At 39.8% G+C, this 17,285-nt stretch overlaps 1 long non-coding RNA gene and 1 pseudogene across 1 annotated transcript; both read right to left on the minus strand.

Annotated features, from left to right (window-relative positions):
- The window catches only part of LOC115128101 (gastrula zinc finger protein XlCGF49.1-like), a 62,343-nt pseudogene that overhangs the window by 22,726 nt on the left and 22,332 nt on the right, over nt 1-17,285 (minus strand).
- Nucleotides 1,180-6,702, minus strand: LOC135563536 (uncharacterized). The gene is made up of 2 exons (XR_010460355.1): nt 6,588-6,702; nt 1,180-2,117 (listed from the first exon to the last, which is right to left on the minus strand). It is a non-coding gene; the product is annotated as an uncharacterized LOC135563536 (long non-coding RNA).

Genomic DNA, 17,285 nt, shown 5'->3' on the forward strand with positions numbered 1-17,285 from the left:
TATTACTAGGTCTTTAAGAGTTTATTTGGAAGATAACAGCTCTATAAATATTATTTTGTGGTGCCCGACTCTCTAGTTAATTACATTTACATGATTAGCTCAATCAGGTAATAGTAATTACGGAGAAATTATTTTATAGAATAGCAGGTCATATCACTTAATCCGGCATAGCCAAAGACACGACACTAGAGATTTGATAAAGTAATACTGGGAATATAATTAGATACAATTTAAACAACCCATATATAGACAAAGGCTTTGAGTTGGTATCTTTAATGGATAATTTGATAAAGACGAAGTTTAAGCATTATTAAACAGTCTACAAAGTCTGGGCAATTGTCTCAGAAACTGATGGGAGTGTCCGGGTTTTCTCCGTCCGGGTACTATATTTGAAATACAACTGACCTTAAGGCCTGGGGGGGTCTTCCTTGTATGAGAGGTGTTTACTAGATTTATTGAATAAACATTCTTCCATAAAGTTTGAGTGAAGCAAGGTGGCTGACTGTTGATGTTGAAGAATCGTTTTGTCCACTAGATTATACGTTTCAGTGGCAGAATCACATGAAAAATGCACATCGCCATCTGCTGACTGGAGTTGGTATCGCAGTTGAGAAATACTTTGACAAATAGCTTTGACTGCCCCTAAAAACCAATGACTCCCTTTAAAAATGGGCGATGTGGCATCAGAAACATTTATTATCGTGTAAAAATGTACTACAAAGTGTAGCTAAATAGGTCATTTCCACTCAGCGCGTGACGTCGAATTATGGGCGATATCAGGTCTGTCTGTTGTGGTTGCCATTTCGCCCCAAAATAGTCATCGCAAATTGGGCTGTGTATAACTATGTAAATGTCTCACGGACAAGGTGACTTTCATCACTATGCACTCTAAAAAGTAAAGGTTCCTGGAGTATCCTTTAGAGGTTCTTCAAATTGAAGCTGTGGGGGAACCCCTAAAAGTTATTTGAAGAACCTTTTGTGGGAACCCCTAGAAGTTCTTTGAAGAACCCCTTATAATGGTTCCTCGAAGAACCTCCCTCCCTTATAACAATATTGACTTAAATAATGTTTTATTTAGTGGCACTACAAATGTGAATTAATATTTACAAAGCAATTACAAAAACACATTACAAAATTGCAACATTTCTGCAGACATGTCAGACCATAATAAATAATACATTTACTTTGTATAGTGCTTTTAATGACATTTAAACATTTTTTAAATAATGATGTACAATAAAAACAACAAATTAAAAATGAATCCTAGGTAAACTAACAATATTGTAGACTTGATGCTAAATGCAGATTTTTCAGCTTTAGTGTGTATATCATATTCACTGAGTTATGTTAGGAAGTTTGCCATCTTTGTGACCGGCCCTGGTAACTTCACCCAAAACACAGTACCTTAACCTTAAGAACATAAGTGTTTTTCTGACATTTTTGAGAAATGTAAGGGAAAATAAAAGAAATACAGCCCTAGCAGAGCCCCAAGTCCCATGGGGACGTCCTCGAGGGCGTGGATGTTCTCCCCATCAAAGGCCAGCAGGATTTCACTCTCCTGCTGAAATGGCATTTTGGGTTCTACATTGTGACATTAAGATACTCCTACTGCAATGTTAAAACATTCTACATTGTGACATTAATTCATTGATATCATGAAACAACTCCATGTATGTATTTTCTGATATTTGATCAGAGATCTTTTATCAGATTATCTCTGGTCAAAGCTAAGAGGTTTCTCTACTGTGTGTGTTCTCTTGTGTACAGTCAGATAGCCAGATGTAGTAAAACTCTTCCCACATTGATCACAGCTATAAGATTTCTCTCCTGTGTGTGTTCTCTGGTGCACTGTCAGACTTCCAGATTGTCTAAAACTCTTCCCACATTGATCACAGCTATAAGACCTCTCTCCTGTGTGTGTGTTCTCTGATGCATTTTAATGCCTGATGAGGAGGTGAATCTCTTCCCACAGTCAGAGCAGCAGTGAATTCTCCTCCGTGTGAGTCTCTGCAAGTGTTTATTGAGGTGTTCTGATGTAGAGAGACTCTGCTCTGCCTCGTCAGCATCATGATGTTGTTGAGGCTCCCCAGAGGACCCACGGTAGTCCCGTCTCTCTCCTGTGTGAACAACAAAGTCAGACAGATGGTTAAAGGCCCACAACAGCGGTAATCCACTGTAAAAGGTGATACCAACAGCGTAGTCATGATGTTGTACAACAATTGATGTCTGTAATGAATGTTAAAATTATTTGACAATTGTCTTAAAATGAGCAACAATAGTCATATTTTGTCTTGTTTTCACATTAGTAGTAACATTGATGATTGTAGACTAGAAATAAGTTATTCATGTTGTTGAAATCCTAAGCAGTGTGCCAGATGACTTTTGGTCTCCAATATAGGCCCCTTTCTGTGGTTAATAAAATTCCAGGACGAGGGCGATTAGCACACAAGTTGATTGCAGAAACACCTCCCTGCTAATGAGGAAACTGATAGTTATGGATGTAGTATATCTGCCTGGAGCAAAAATGGTGAGCAAAGATTATAGTTTTTCACAATGTATTCTGAATGTGAATGGGGGAAAACGCAGGGGAGTAACCTCCATTTCCAGGTTGCTTATGAGTACATTTCACACTACTTTGGATTATAATTGTAAGGCTCGTTTGAATGTCCTGCTTAATATAATGTTTGCTACAGTATTAAGAATTATGTGTAATTATTGAAGAACCGCGTTAAAGACAGTATAAATTTGGGTGTTGCTAATAAAGTTTAGATTTCTTTGTATTTCACCTTTATTTAACCAGGTAGGCCAGTCGAGAACAAGTTCTCATTTACAACTCCGACCTGGCCAAGATAAAGCAAAGCAGTGCGACAAAAAAACAACAGAGTTACATACACTTGGGATAAACAAACGTACAGTCAATAACACAATAGAAAGTGTGTGCAAATGGAGTAAGAAGGTAAGGCAATAAATAGGCCATAGTCGCAACGTAATTACAAATAAACACTGGAGTGATGGATGTGCAGATGATGACGTGCAAGTAGAAATACTGGTGTGCAAAAGAGCAAAAAAAGTCAATAAAAACATGGGGATGAAGTACATAGTTGGATGGGCTATTAACAGATGGGCTGTGTACAGCTGCAGAGATCGGCAAGCTGCTCAGATAGCTGATGCTTAAAGTTAGTGAGGGAGAGTCTCCAGCTTCAGTGATTTTTGCAATTCGTTCCAGTCATTGGCAGCAGAGAACTGGAAGGAAAGGCAGCCAAAGTAGGTGTTGGCTTTGGGGATGACCAGTGAGATATATTTCCTGGAGCACGTGCTATGGGTGGGTGTTGTTATGGTGACCAGTGAGCTGAGTTAAGGCGGCCTAGCAAAGACTTATAGATGACCTGGAGCCAGCGGGTTTGGAGACGAATATGTAGCGAGGGCCAGCCAACGAGAGCAGTGGTACATGAAGCTTTGGTGACAAAAAGGAAGGCACTGTGATAGACTGCATCCAGTTTGCTGTGTAGAGTGTTGGAGGCTATTTTGAAAATGACATCACTGATGTCAAGGATCGGTAGGATAGTCAGTTTTGCGAGGATATGTTCGGCAGCGTGAGTGAAGGAGGCTTTGTTGCAAAATAGGAAGCCAATTCTAGATTTAATTTTGGATTGGAAATGCTTAATATTACTCTGGAAGGAGAGTTTACAGTCTAGCAAGACACAACAGCGGTTATGATATCGTTTAGTACCTTGAGATTGGCTGAGGTGCACTCGTGACCAGCTCGGAAACCGGATTGCACAGTGGAGAAGGTACGGTGGGATTCAAAATGGTCAGTGATCTGTTTGTTAACTTGGCTTTCGAAGACTTTAGAAAGGTAGGGCAGGATCGATATTGGTCTGTAACAGTTTGGGTCTAGAGTGTCACCCCCTTTGAAGAGAGAGATGACCGCGGAAGTGTTCCAATCTTTAGGAACCTCGGACGATACGAAAGAGAGGTTGAACAGACTAGCAATAGAGATTGCCACATTGGCGGCGGATATTCTGAGAAAGAGAGGGTCCAGATTGTCTAGCCCAGCTGATTTGTACGGGTCTAGGTTTTGCAACTCTTTCAGAACATCAGCTATCTGGATTTGGGTGAAGGAGAAGCTGGGGGGGCTTGGGCAAGTAACTGCGGGGGGTGGGGAGCTGTGGCCGGGGTTGGGGTAGCCAGGAGGAAAGCATGGCCAGCCGTATAGAATTGCTTATTGAAATTCTCAATTATCATGGATTTATCGGTGGTGACAGTGTTTCCTAGCCTCAGTGCAGTGGGCAGCTGGGATGAGGTGCTCTTATTCTCCATGGACTTTACAGTGTCCCAGAACTTTTGGAGTTAGAGCTACAGGACGCAAATTTCTGTTTGAAAAAGCTAGCTTTTGCTTTCCTAACTGACTGTGTGTATTGGTTCCTGACTTCTCTGAAAAGTTGCATATCACGGGGACTATTCGATGCTAGTGCAGTACGCCACAGGATGTTTTTGTGCTGGTCGAGGGCAGTCAGGTCTGGAGTGAACCAAGGGCTATATCTGTTCTTAGTTGTACATGTTTTGAAAGGGGCATGTTTATTTAAGGTGGTGAGGAAATTACTTTTAAAGAACAACCAGGCATCCCAGTTTAGGTAACCTAACAGAACGAACTCTGACGATAGATGGGGGGGGCAATCCATTCACATATGGTGTCCAGGGCACAGCTGCGAGCTGAGGGGGATCTGTAACAGGCGGCAACAGTGCAAGACTTATTTCTGGAGATAATTTTTTTAAATTAGAAGCTCGAACTGTTTGGGCTTAGACCTGGAAAGTATTACATAACTTTTTAGTCCATCTCTGCAGTAGATAGCAACTCCTCCCCCTTTGGCAGTTCTACCTTGAGGGAAAATGTAGTTGGGGATGGAAATTTCAGAATTTTTTGTGGCCTTCCAAAGCCAGGATTCAGACACGGCAAGGACATCAAGGTTGGTGGAGTGTGCTAAAGCAGTGAGTAAAACAAACTTAGGGAGGAGGCTTCTGATGTTAACATGCATGAAACCAAGGCTTTTACGGTTACAGAAGTCAACAAAGGAGAGCGCCTGGGGACACGCAGGGCCTGGGTTAATCTCTACATCACCAGAGGAACAGAGGACTAGGATGAGGGTACGGCTAAAGGCTATCAGAACTGGTAGTCTAGTGCGTTGGGAACAGAGAATAAAAGGAGCAGATTTCTGGGCGTGGTAGGATAGATTCAAGGCATAATGTACAGACGGGTATGGGAGGGTGCGGGTACAGTGGAGGTAAACCTAGTCATTGAGTGATGATAAGAGAGGTTGCATCTCTGGAGGCACCAGTTATGCTAGGTGAGGTCACCTGTGGGACAAAAGAGTTCTCTGAGGCATGATGAGTGGGACTAGGGGCTCCGCAGTAAAATAAAACAATGATAACTACCCTAAACAGTATACAAGGCATATTGACATTAGAGAGACATAAAGCGAGGCATAAAGCAATCACAGGTGTTGATTGGGAGAGCTAGTTAAGACAACAACGGGTAAGACAACAACAACAGGTAAAATGGCAATGAATGGGCAGAGGGTCAGTTAACTACACACAGGGCCTGAGTTCGAGGCTGGGGCCAACAGATAAACAAAATAAACTAAATGGAGTACCGTGATTAATGAACAGTCCAGCAGGCATCAGCTATGTAGCCAAGTGATCATAGGGTCCAGTGAACAGCAAAATATGAACCAGGGAAGCCATTTGGTAGTCGTTACAACGCTAGCCGGGCGCCTGGCTCGAGGCTAACTGGTGCTAGCGTCGGGACAAGGGCATTAGCCACTATAGCCACCCAGCTCCCCGAGTTATTTGTGTGTCTTAATTATTTAATCAAACAGCGTGCTTAAAGCATCAGACCAGTTCAGTACATATAGTTGATTTCATTAAAACACATGGGGTGTGTCTATTTATGGAAAAATACACGTTATAATATTTCTACCAATCGGTTGGTAGAAAGAAAAGATGATTCTTGGTTGACCCAAGATTTGTTTTAGTTGGGGCCCTAGTGCATTCATTAAGTTCAGACCGCTTCCCTTTTTTACACATTTTGTTACATTACTTATTCTGAAATTAAAGAATTACATTTAAATGTTTTAGAAATGCTTGAGACTCAATTAAATCAATTCATCATGTTGAGGATATACAATGTTTGTTTACATTTACTGATAAACATTGGAGTAAAAAAAGCTTATATTTTGGGTTCTGATGGGGTATGACAGTTGAACTAAGCTCATGAGGCATTTATAAGTGATTTCTTCAAGAAACAATGAGTACATATCATTCATGTATAAGTCCCAAAATGGATGTAACAACTGCTGATTGCCCCTTTAAGACTACATATTGGGCTAATCTAATAGGAGATATTGAGGACTACAGTATTTCAGGCATTGTCATTAGATGCATTTGATCAATTGTTCACGTTTTGTTGATGGTCCACTTTTGATGTTCTACATGTTACAGTGTAGCTTCAGCCATTCCTACAGAACAACATTAAAGTGTAAAACCCCTTTACTGCATATTGGTTCAACGACTGCAGAGACGGTACTTACTGGTATTGAACAGATCTCCAACCTCCTCTTCTTCATCCAATGTGACAGTAATCTCCCCTCCTCTTCTTTCACTCTGAACGAGTCTTCCTCTTCTTTCACTGAAACGTATTTCTCTTTTTCTACCGAGGTGGTTGACGAGCTGTTTCTGAAGAACCGTGAACTAGATTATACGTCACGCTAGCAGCGTCGCCTGAAAGACGCATGTCGCCGTTTGCTGACTGGAGGGGAAACGCAGTTGAGGATCATATTTTATTTTCAGATAAAGAATATTTTTAATGGATTTCATTAAATAATACCATTATATTGAGACATACAAAGACAGGAATGTGTTGTTTAATTAGTGCAAATAAAACATGTTTACTATAGCACATTTAACTACCTACCAATCCTCGACTTTGGCGATGTCATTTACAAAATAGCCTCCAATACCCTACTCAACAAATTGGATGCAGTCTATCACAGTGCAATCCGTTTTGTCACCAAAGCCCCATATACTACCCACCATTGCGACCTGTACGCTCTCGTTGGCTGGCCCTCGCTTTCATATTCGTCGCCAAACCCACTGGCTCCATGTCATCTACAAGACCCTGCTAGGTAAAGTCCCCCCTTATCTCAGCTCGCTGGTCACCTTAGCATCTCCCACCTGTTGCACACGCTCCAGCAGGTATATCTCTCTAGTCACCCCCAAAACCAATTATTTATTTGGCCGCCTCTCCTTCCAGTTCTCTGCTGCCAATAACTGGAACGAACTACAAAAATCTCTGAAACTGGAAACACTTATCTCCCTCACTAGCTTTAAGCACCAACTGTCAGAGCATTTTACAGATTACTGCACCTGTACATAGCCCACCTATAATTTAGCCCAAACAACTACCTCTTTCCCAACTGTATTTAATTTATTTATTTATTTTGCTCCTTTGCACCCCATTGTTTTTGTTTCTACTTTGCACATTCTTCCATTGCAAAACTACCATTCCAGTGTTTTACTTGCTATATTGTATTTACTTTGCCACCATGGCCTTTTTGCCTTTACCTCCCTTCTCACCTCATTTGCTCACATTGTATATAGATTTGTTTATACTGTATTATTGACTGTATGTTTGTTTTACTCCATGTGTAACTCTGTGTCGTTGTATCTGTCGAACTGCTTTGCTTTATCTTGGCCAGGTCGCAATTGTAAATGAGAACTTGTTCTCAACTTGCCTACCTGGTTAAATAAAGGTGAAATAAAAATAAAAATAAATAAATAAGGCAGTTTCATTATGTAACACTAAATCTAAATATGTAGCTAGCTACTGTAGGTCTATACTGCTCCAACATGGTGTAACAATACATCCTGTAGATGTATATAATGAACAGACTAGGTCTATACTGCTCCAACATGGTGTAACAATACATCCTGTAGATGTATATAATGAACAGACTAGGTCTATACTGCTCCTACATGGTGTAACAATACATCATGTAGATGTATATAATGAACAGACTAGGTCTATACTGCTCCTACATGGTGTAACAATACATCATGATGTAAACTACCGTTCAAAGGTTTCACTTAGAAATGTCCTTGTTTTTGAAAGAAAAACACGTTTTTTTGTCCATTAAAATAACATCAAATTGATCAGAGATACAGTGTAGACATTGTTAATGTTGTAAATGACTATTGTAGCTGGAAACGGCAGATTTGTTATGGACAATCTCCATAGGCGTACAGAGGCCCATTATCAGCAACCATCACTCCTGTGTTCCAATGGCACGTTGTGTTAGCTTATCCAAGATGATCATTTTAAAAGGTTAATTGATCATTAGAAAACCTTTTTGCAATTATGTTAGCACATCTGAAAACTGTTGTGCTGATTTAACAAAGCTTTTGTAAACAGTGTTGTTGCATAACAATCAGGCAGTAGAACAACAATAATCATCCCCCTGTTGACCAATCTTCCCCTTTTAATATTGGGTTTGATTCAGGCCCTGACAGTGTACCAGGTGGACAATAGGTTTGATTCAGACACTGTCAGCATGGCCAGAAATGTATTCCAAGGTCAGTAACTTATAACCACAGAACCACCTCAGCCCTTTCATGCATGACTAAAAACAACTAAGTATTAGATTTACTGCCCTGGTCTAGTATGTCACCACCTCAGACACCATTCCGAATGCCGGCTGAGGTACGAGTAAAACATGACATACTATTTCCTAACCATTCACAATGCTGGCTGAGGTACGAGTAAAACATGACATATTATTTCCTAACCATTCACAATGCTGGCTGAGGTACGAGTAAAACATGACATATTATTTCCTAACCATTCACAATGCTGGCTGAGGTACGAGTAAAACATGACATATTATTTCCTAACCATTCACAATGCTGCCTGAGGTACGAGTAAAACATGACATATTATTTCCTAACCATTCACAATGCTGCCTGAGGTACGAGTAAAACATGACATATTATTTCATAACCTTTCACAATGCTGGCTGAGGTACGAGTAAAACATAACATATTATTTCCTAATTGTAAAAAAAAATCCCCACTCCTTAATCAACTAGTCTCTCACTGTTTAACCAGAATAACATGAGTTGTGTCCGGAAATCATTAATTATCATGTTGCTCTCATGAAATGAACAAAATATTTCACAATCATTACCACTGCTGATATTCACATAGAATAATTACAAGGATCATATTTCTCAGTTGCATTGACCTGCAGATATCAGACACCCCTCTCCCGTATGCACATGTGACTGAAAAGTAACCAAATCACATGGGTCTATGGAGCAGCTGCTCCATTGTTGATGAAAGCAGGGGAAGCTGCTCCATTGTTGATGAAAGCGGGGGAAGCTACTCCATTGTTGATGAAAGCAGGGGAAGCTACTCCAATGTTGATGAAAGCAGGGGAAGCTACTCCATTGTTGAGGAAAGCAGGGGAAGCTACTCCATTGTTGATGAAATCAGGGGAAGCTACACCATTGTTATGGAAAACAGGGGAAGTGTTGTGAGTAACAGAACTGCCTGCGACGTGGGGGAAGGGAAGCTGCTCACTGATTGGCTGTATGGACAAGGGTCCCTCCAAAAATCTATCACTATTCCCCCAAATCTCCCACTAATATGCCAAGCCTCGACATACCCTATCTTGTATTGACTAACAGAACACATTTTTTAAGATTCAAATATGTAATTTTAAATAGCTCAATTCAATCCAGCTGGGCCTTTTTAACACAGACAGTTGTTCCTGCTGTAGATGTTATGTCTTTGTACAGATCTAGGATCAGTTCTCCTCCACAATGCATACACAGTACCTGTCAATTGTTTGGACACACCTACAAATTCAATGTTTTTTTCTTTATTTTAACTATTGTCGACATTGTAGAATAATAGTGAAGACAACACAAATATGAAATAACTCATATGGAATCATGTAGTAACCAAAAATGTGTTAAACAAATCAAAATATATTTTATATTTGAAATTCTTCAAAGTAGCCACCCTTTGCCTTGATGAGAGCTTTGCACACTCTTTGTATTCTCTCAACCAGCTTCACATGGAATGCTTTTCCAACAGTCTTGAAGGAGTTCCCACATATGCTGAGCACTTGTTGGCTGCATTTCCTTCACTCTGCGGTCCGATTCATACCAAACCATCTCATAGGCACAGTTGTGGTGTCTTCACAGTTAACTATAATGAACTTATCTTCTGCAGCAGAGGTAACTCTGGATCTTCCTTTCCTGTGGCAATCCTCATGAGAGCCAGCTTCATCATAGTGATTGATGGTTTTTGCGACTTGCACTTGAAGAGTCTTTCAAAGTTCTTGAACGTTTCCGCATTGACTGACCTTCATGTGTTAAAGTAATGATGGACTGTCATTTCTTTGTAGCTTTTTGAGCTGTTCTTGCCAAAATATAGACTTGGTCTTTCAGCAAATATGGCTATCTTCTGTATACAACCCCTACCTTGTCACAACACAACTGATTGGCTCAAATGCATTAAGATAGAAAGAAATTCGGCAAATTAACATTTAACAAGGCACACCTGTAAATTGAAATGCATTCCAGGTGACTACCTCGTGATAGATAGATGATAGGAGATAGAATGATGGTCAAAATATAAAAGTAAAAATAAAAAATAAACATAATAAAAAGTACATTTGAATGACACTAAGTGGCAGCGTTTTTACAACTAATGCCGGTTTGCCTGAGGCTGATGCCATGTAGGTGTTTGAACACATGCATATACACACACTCTCATTCAATTAAACACAGACAAGAACACACACATACATGTAATAGTGCCAGACATGCACACAAACATATACAGTTGGCATTGCTGTTATGATTTTAGTTGTCATTGATGTCCTTTGTTTTAAATTGATTATTTTGTTTTATTATTTTTAAATTGTTGTTTGCTGTTTTCTTCTGTCTTTTCCTTTTTTCTCTTTAATTCATTCTCTTGGTTGTTGGTGCATTGGGGGTTTCTTGGGGGTGGGGAATGGAATTCATTGTATTTTTTTATTTTTCTTCCTGAGGGGGGACTGTGGGAGGGTTCTCGAATGGTTGAGGGACAGCTATTGGTGATCTTGGAGGGTTCGGGTTCACGATTTTTGGCCTGGTGGTATATCGGTGAGCAGGCCATTGACCCTGGATGCTTCTGTGTGTCGCTCTGAATGGGAGTCTGTTGGGTGACTGGTGTGATGTAGTTGTTGAGTGGCTTCACTGCAAGTATATTGTATGTTAATAATATTCAATATTCAATAAAAATCCCCAAAAATCCAAATGTAAAAACTTTTGCAACCTTGAGCTAGATATCGAGCTAGTGTGACCTTCCTCGTCCCGTCTCTCAAGTCAGTGAGTCAACACAGGAAGGAGCAATGAATGGATAGTTAATTTATTTCCAAAGCTGCAATGATAGGACACACACAGTATGGATGAATGATCAGTAGTGACGGGATATAAATAGCACTCCCACAGCAATTCTCCATAAATCTGCCCTATAATATACTAACAAAAAAACAATTGAAATGTCTATCAAAGTCATTGTGATCGTATATAGTGGATTTAACAATTCCTACTAATTCCTAATTTACTATATTAAATTAATCAATTGTTTCCATGTGTCTCATATTCACTACATCAGAATAAACTGTCACCCATTTTTAGTATCAAAATATATAAAATAAAACTGGAAAATGACTAAATGTCCCCCTCTGTTGGCGAAGAAGTATAATACACCTAAACTAACAAACCGGGCTAATAAACTGGCTGGTGTTCATGAGTTTATAAAACATATACTTTATACATTTGCCATAAATGACCTGCATTGATGAGACACACAGTGTGGATGAATGATCAGTAGTCAACAGGGTAAAAATAGCACTCCTAAAGAAGATGCATTTTCCAGTTAGATATCAACTTGCTGTTGGTGTGACGTATAATCTAGTGGACGGAACGCTTCTTTCAACAGCTGCAACAACAGTTAGTCAGACACCTCGGTAGCTTGCTAGACAAAGTAGCCGAACCAATAAGCTCTTTAGACGTTTTAGTGTATTATTAGCCACTGTGTTTTAAACCCACTTCTGTCGTCTAGTTAGTTATCCAATTTAATTTCATATGTACGGTGTTGTTATTAGTCAGCTAGCGGGCTGGTTAAATTAACATTAGCTAGCTAACATCCTCGACCATGCGGTCACTAAGCTACTCCCCTGCTAAAGAAGAGGAGAATATCACAGTAAAACAAGAAGTAGAGAGTGAGGTCGTTACTGTGAAAGAAGAGGAGGACGCGTTCAGAGTGAAAGAGGAGGATTTTACCGTAAAAGGAGAGGAGGAACCTGGATATCTGGGCCCGGTTTCCCAAACGCATCTTAAGGCATCCAATGGTTCCAAGGATGAATTCAGCCATAAGACGGTTTTGAGAAAGCGTTCCCTGATTAACACTAGTAAGTACTGTCTTAAAAACAGAGGCACAAACTCTGCAGTTGTTAAACTGATGTTTGGTGTTAAAGCGGAAATCTGCAATTGCTACATCCATATTGTGACTTTCAAATGATTCTTGAACAATATAACACATGCTTCATGAGCTTAGTTCAACTGTTGTACCCCATCAGATCCCCAAATAAGCTTTTTTTTTACTCTAATGTTTAGAAACCATGTAACATTTCTCCAACCCCATAATCATCTTATTACCAAAACAGTGGTGGAATGACAAATCTGTCATGTTATTGTTTGAACTGCAGATTGCTGGGTTGTGTGTTTTTTTTAAACAGCAACAAAATGGCTGCCCAGAGACTTGGTTTGGTAAACAGCTGAGGGATGGGGGAAGGAGAAGTGTAACCACTCTCACATTCATAGAGAACGCTATTGTAGAAACCGTAACCCAACACCTAGCGACCTCGTTAAGTAGTTCAGACATCTTGGCGTAACAATTATATTATTATATGGTCGTTGGACCCAAGTTTGACTTCAGCTCAGGGCTACCCCCTGAATTCACTACACTATGAATACAAGGACTGGCCATCCATGATGTCATAATGATAGTTTAACCAGGTTTCTAGGCTATATAGTATATTCTAGAATTCATCCATGATGTCATAATGATAGTTTAACCAGGTTTCTAGGATATATAGTATATTCTAGAACTGCCTGTGAAGATTTCCTGTGGAGGCAAATTATTAGAGCTGTTGATAAGTCATTGTATAATAATAATATATAATATATAATAATATATAATTTTTTCACGCCCTTACATTAAAGTCAAGACATACCTAGATTCAATTACATTCATGAATTGGTTTGAAACCTTTGCTTTAAACCCTTCTCAAAGTTGGTGCCTTGGCGGATGTGTAAAAAAGGGTTCGTCATAAAACACCTTTTTTTTAAAAAATGTAACCTTTATTTAACTAGGCAAGTCAGTTATGAACAAATTCTTATTTACAATGACTGCCTACCCCGGACGACGCTGGGCCAATTGTGCGCCGCCCTATGGGACTCCCAATCACGGTCGGTTGTGATACAGCCTGGATTTGATCCAGGGTGTCTGTGGTGGCGCCTCAAGCCCTGAGATGCAGTGTCCTCTGCGCCACCTGGGAGCCCCAAAATCATGTTCTAGTTCCGTCCCCAACTAAAATACATCTTGGTCAACCAAGAGTCATCTGTTCTTTCTGCCAATTGCCCCATGTGTTTTTATAAAATCAAATATACGTACTGAACTTGTCTGATGCTTTAACCTGTCTGGCACCGGCGGGACGGTAGCGTCCAACCTCGAAAACAGCAAGTGAAATTGCAGGGCGACAAATTCAAAACAACAGAAATCCCAATTTCACAATTCCTTAAACATACAAGTATTATACACCATTTTAAAGATAAACTTCTTGTAAATCCTACCACAGTGTATGATTTCAAAAAGGCTTTACGGCGAAAGCACACCATCTTATTATGTTACGTCAGCGCCTTGTCACAGAAAACCATACAGCCATTTTCCAGCCAAGGAGAGGGTTCACAAAAGTCAGAAATAGCGATTAAATTAATCACTAACCTTTGATCTTCATCAGTTGCCACTCACAGGACTTCATGTTACAAAATAAATTTGTGTTTTGTTCGATAATGTCCCTCTATGTCCAAAACCCCCAGTTGAAATTGGCCCGTTATGTACAGTAATCATTGTTTAAAACAAGCATCCGGTGAAATTTCAGAGAGCCAAATCAAATTACAGAAATACTCACCATAAACATTGATGAAAAATACAAGTTTTATACATGGGATTAAATATAAACATCTTGTTAATCTAGCCGCTGTGTCAGATTTCAAAAAGGCTTTACGACGAAAGCACACCATGCGATTATGTTAGGGCAGCGCCCAGCCACAGAAAACCATACAGCCATTTTCCAACCATGGAGAGGTGTCACAAAAGTCAGAAATAGCATTAAATTTGTCACTTACTTTTGATCTTCCTCTGATGGCACTCCCAGGTCTCCATGTTAGACAATAAATGTTCAATTTGTTCAATAATGTCCCTCAGTTTTGTTGGTGCGTTTAGTTCAGTAATCAAAGGTCACAATGCGCGCTCTCAACATCAGACGAAATGTTTAAAAAAGTACAATAAAAGTTCGTAGAAACATGTCAAACAATGTTTCAAATCAATCCTCAGGTTGTTTTTGTCATAAATATTCAATCAATTTCAACAGGACAAAAGCTTCATCAATAGAAAAGGTAAACAAGAAATGCGAACTCCCGATCACGCGCTGGGCTCATGGCTGAAAATTGCCGCTGTCCACTGATTGAAAGTGCTGTATCTCCCTCATTTTTCAGAGGGATACAGCTGGACTTTGTAAATTCTGCCGTTTTGCTCCTGAAGTTTGCAGTAATAGACTAATAGACTACAGATAGATAGACTAGTAATAGACTACACCAGCAGTCTGCAACCTTTTCCAGTTGGATTGCCAATTTATCTCAAATTTCTGCTAATCTGTGTGCCAGTTATGATTTTCATATGCACATTTTCGTGGAACAGTTTAATTTAATTTATAATAGTATCTCAAAATGATCATCTGTGATTAATATACATTCTATCTAAATCTAAATGAAAATTATAGATATTTAAAAGTAACTTTTATTGCCATTGCCAACTATGTAAAAATAATTGCCTACATAAAGCCAACAAATAAAACATTGCATTCTGCAGGTAGAAAATATCCTGATAAAAATAAATATCCTAGAAATCACATTGGCTGCAAATGGCCTGTCTACAACAAACTTGAAACATTGTATCAACTATCAACTGGGTCAGGAAACTCGGATAGCAAGCTTGCAACATTGTATAAAATATTCTAGGCCCTCAGTTTCCTGCTCCAGTGAGTTCTGGACAGACACAGCTGTAAGCTATTTGTTGAAAAGGATAAGAAGTAATCAGGTATTTTATGACATTTCCACTGGATCAGAGCATTACATTTTTCCCTTTTATGCCGAGTGGTAATCGAAAGGGCGAGAGCTGGAAATATTTTACAAAAATACTTTGAGGAACTATTGTCATTCGCAATTGATTTTGATTAGACTTTGTAAACTTGCTGTTTGGAGGTGAATAAAACAAATTGAGAAGCTCCACAACTCATTAGTGGTGCAGCGTTAAGACAATGAGAAATACTATCAGACATCCCCAAATGGGCACATTTATAGGCCTACATTTGTGTGCATGCCAGATAGATTAATCCTACTTTTATATGGGTAATCAGGTGTGCATCCTTACTCAACATTGACAGGAGTGTTTCAAACAAAAGACAATGAATAAATTGACAAAACTGATGCATCTTGTAGGGTCAGGTCTGGGTGGTCTGCCATGAGCCGTTTCATTTAGTATCCGTTTGGGTCGGTTGGGGAATTATTTTATTTCCCCATAGTAAGTTGTACTGAAGTTGACCGACTGAAAGGGAGTGTAACTTTGATTATAATTACACCTCCCTGAAGGAGGGAAACGAGGTACAACGCCTGTTTGTTTCTGCCCTTTCCTGGGTCGGTGAAGAGCGGTATTAAATTTAAGGAATAAATCCAAGCCTCACTCGCATCACCTGTGGAAGGCGGGGCTTCCAGGGAGGCGTGGATTTGATACTATGTTGCACTTATTTTCCCTCCTTCAGGGAACAGTAGTTATAGTCATAACGTGTGGATTTATTAGTATGTTGCACCTAGTTTCCCTCCTTCCCTCCTACTCTTGTCATATGATGAACTTCAACTTAAATAGGGGACCTGGCTGTCTGACAGTTTTTTGTATTCTGAAATGCTCTCGAACTATATCATTTAGTGGCTACTTATGTTACGCTGGGAAAACAGTTTTCATGGACACAAATACAAAATAATTTCAGAGTTTGCTAGATCCAGTGGTTTTTTAACAGAGTCATCTTGTAATCCATGATGGCGTAGCATTAAGACGTGTTTGTTGTAAATGGTGTGTTATTTTTCATCTTTTTTGTATATTTTGCAATATATTTCAGTCGTTTACATTTTTTTATTAAATATACCTTCCGGCAACCCGCCTCACCCAATGTGATATGGATCTGCTATTTTTTTTAGACCTTATAGCAAGAACCTCCATCAGCTGCTAGCCATCAGAACATAGAACATCGCCTGTCTTATCAGTTCTGTTATACTCAGACATTATTTTAACAGTTTTGGAAACTTTAGTGTTTTCTATCCAAATCTACCAAGTTTACTTTGGGCACGCTTTTCATCCGGAGGTGAAAATAGTGCCCTCTACCCTAGTGAGGTTAACACCCCGGCCGTCCTACAATCCAAGCTAGATGCCCTCAATGTCACACACATTTTCAAGGAACCCACCGGGTACAACCCTAAATCCGTAAACATATGGGCTCCCTCATAGATATTATCCTGACCAACTTGCCCTCCAAATACACTGCTGTTTTCAATCAGGATATCAGCGATCACTGCCTCATTACCTGCATCCGTTATGGGTCCACGGTCAAACGATCACCCCTCGTCACTGTCAAACGCTCCCCAAAACACTTCTGCAAGCAGGCCTTTCTAATTTACCTGGCCCGGGTATCCTGGAAGGATGTTGACCTCATCCCTTCAGTAGGAGATGCCTGGTTGTTCATTAATTGTAATTTCCTCACCACTTTAAATAAGCATGCCCCTTCAAAAAATGTAGAACTAAGAACAGATATAGCCCATGGTTCACTCCAGACCTGACTGCCC

This window comes from Oncorhynchus nerka, linkage group LG21 (genome assembly GCF_034236695.1).
Source record: "Oncorhynchus nerka isolate Pitt River linkage group LG21, Oner_Uvic_2.0, whole genome shotgun sequence".
NCBI classification, from domain to species: domain Eukaryota; kingdom Metazoa; phylum Chordata; class Actinopteri; order Salmoniformes; family Salmonidae; genus Oncorhynchus; species Oncorhynchus nerka.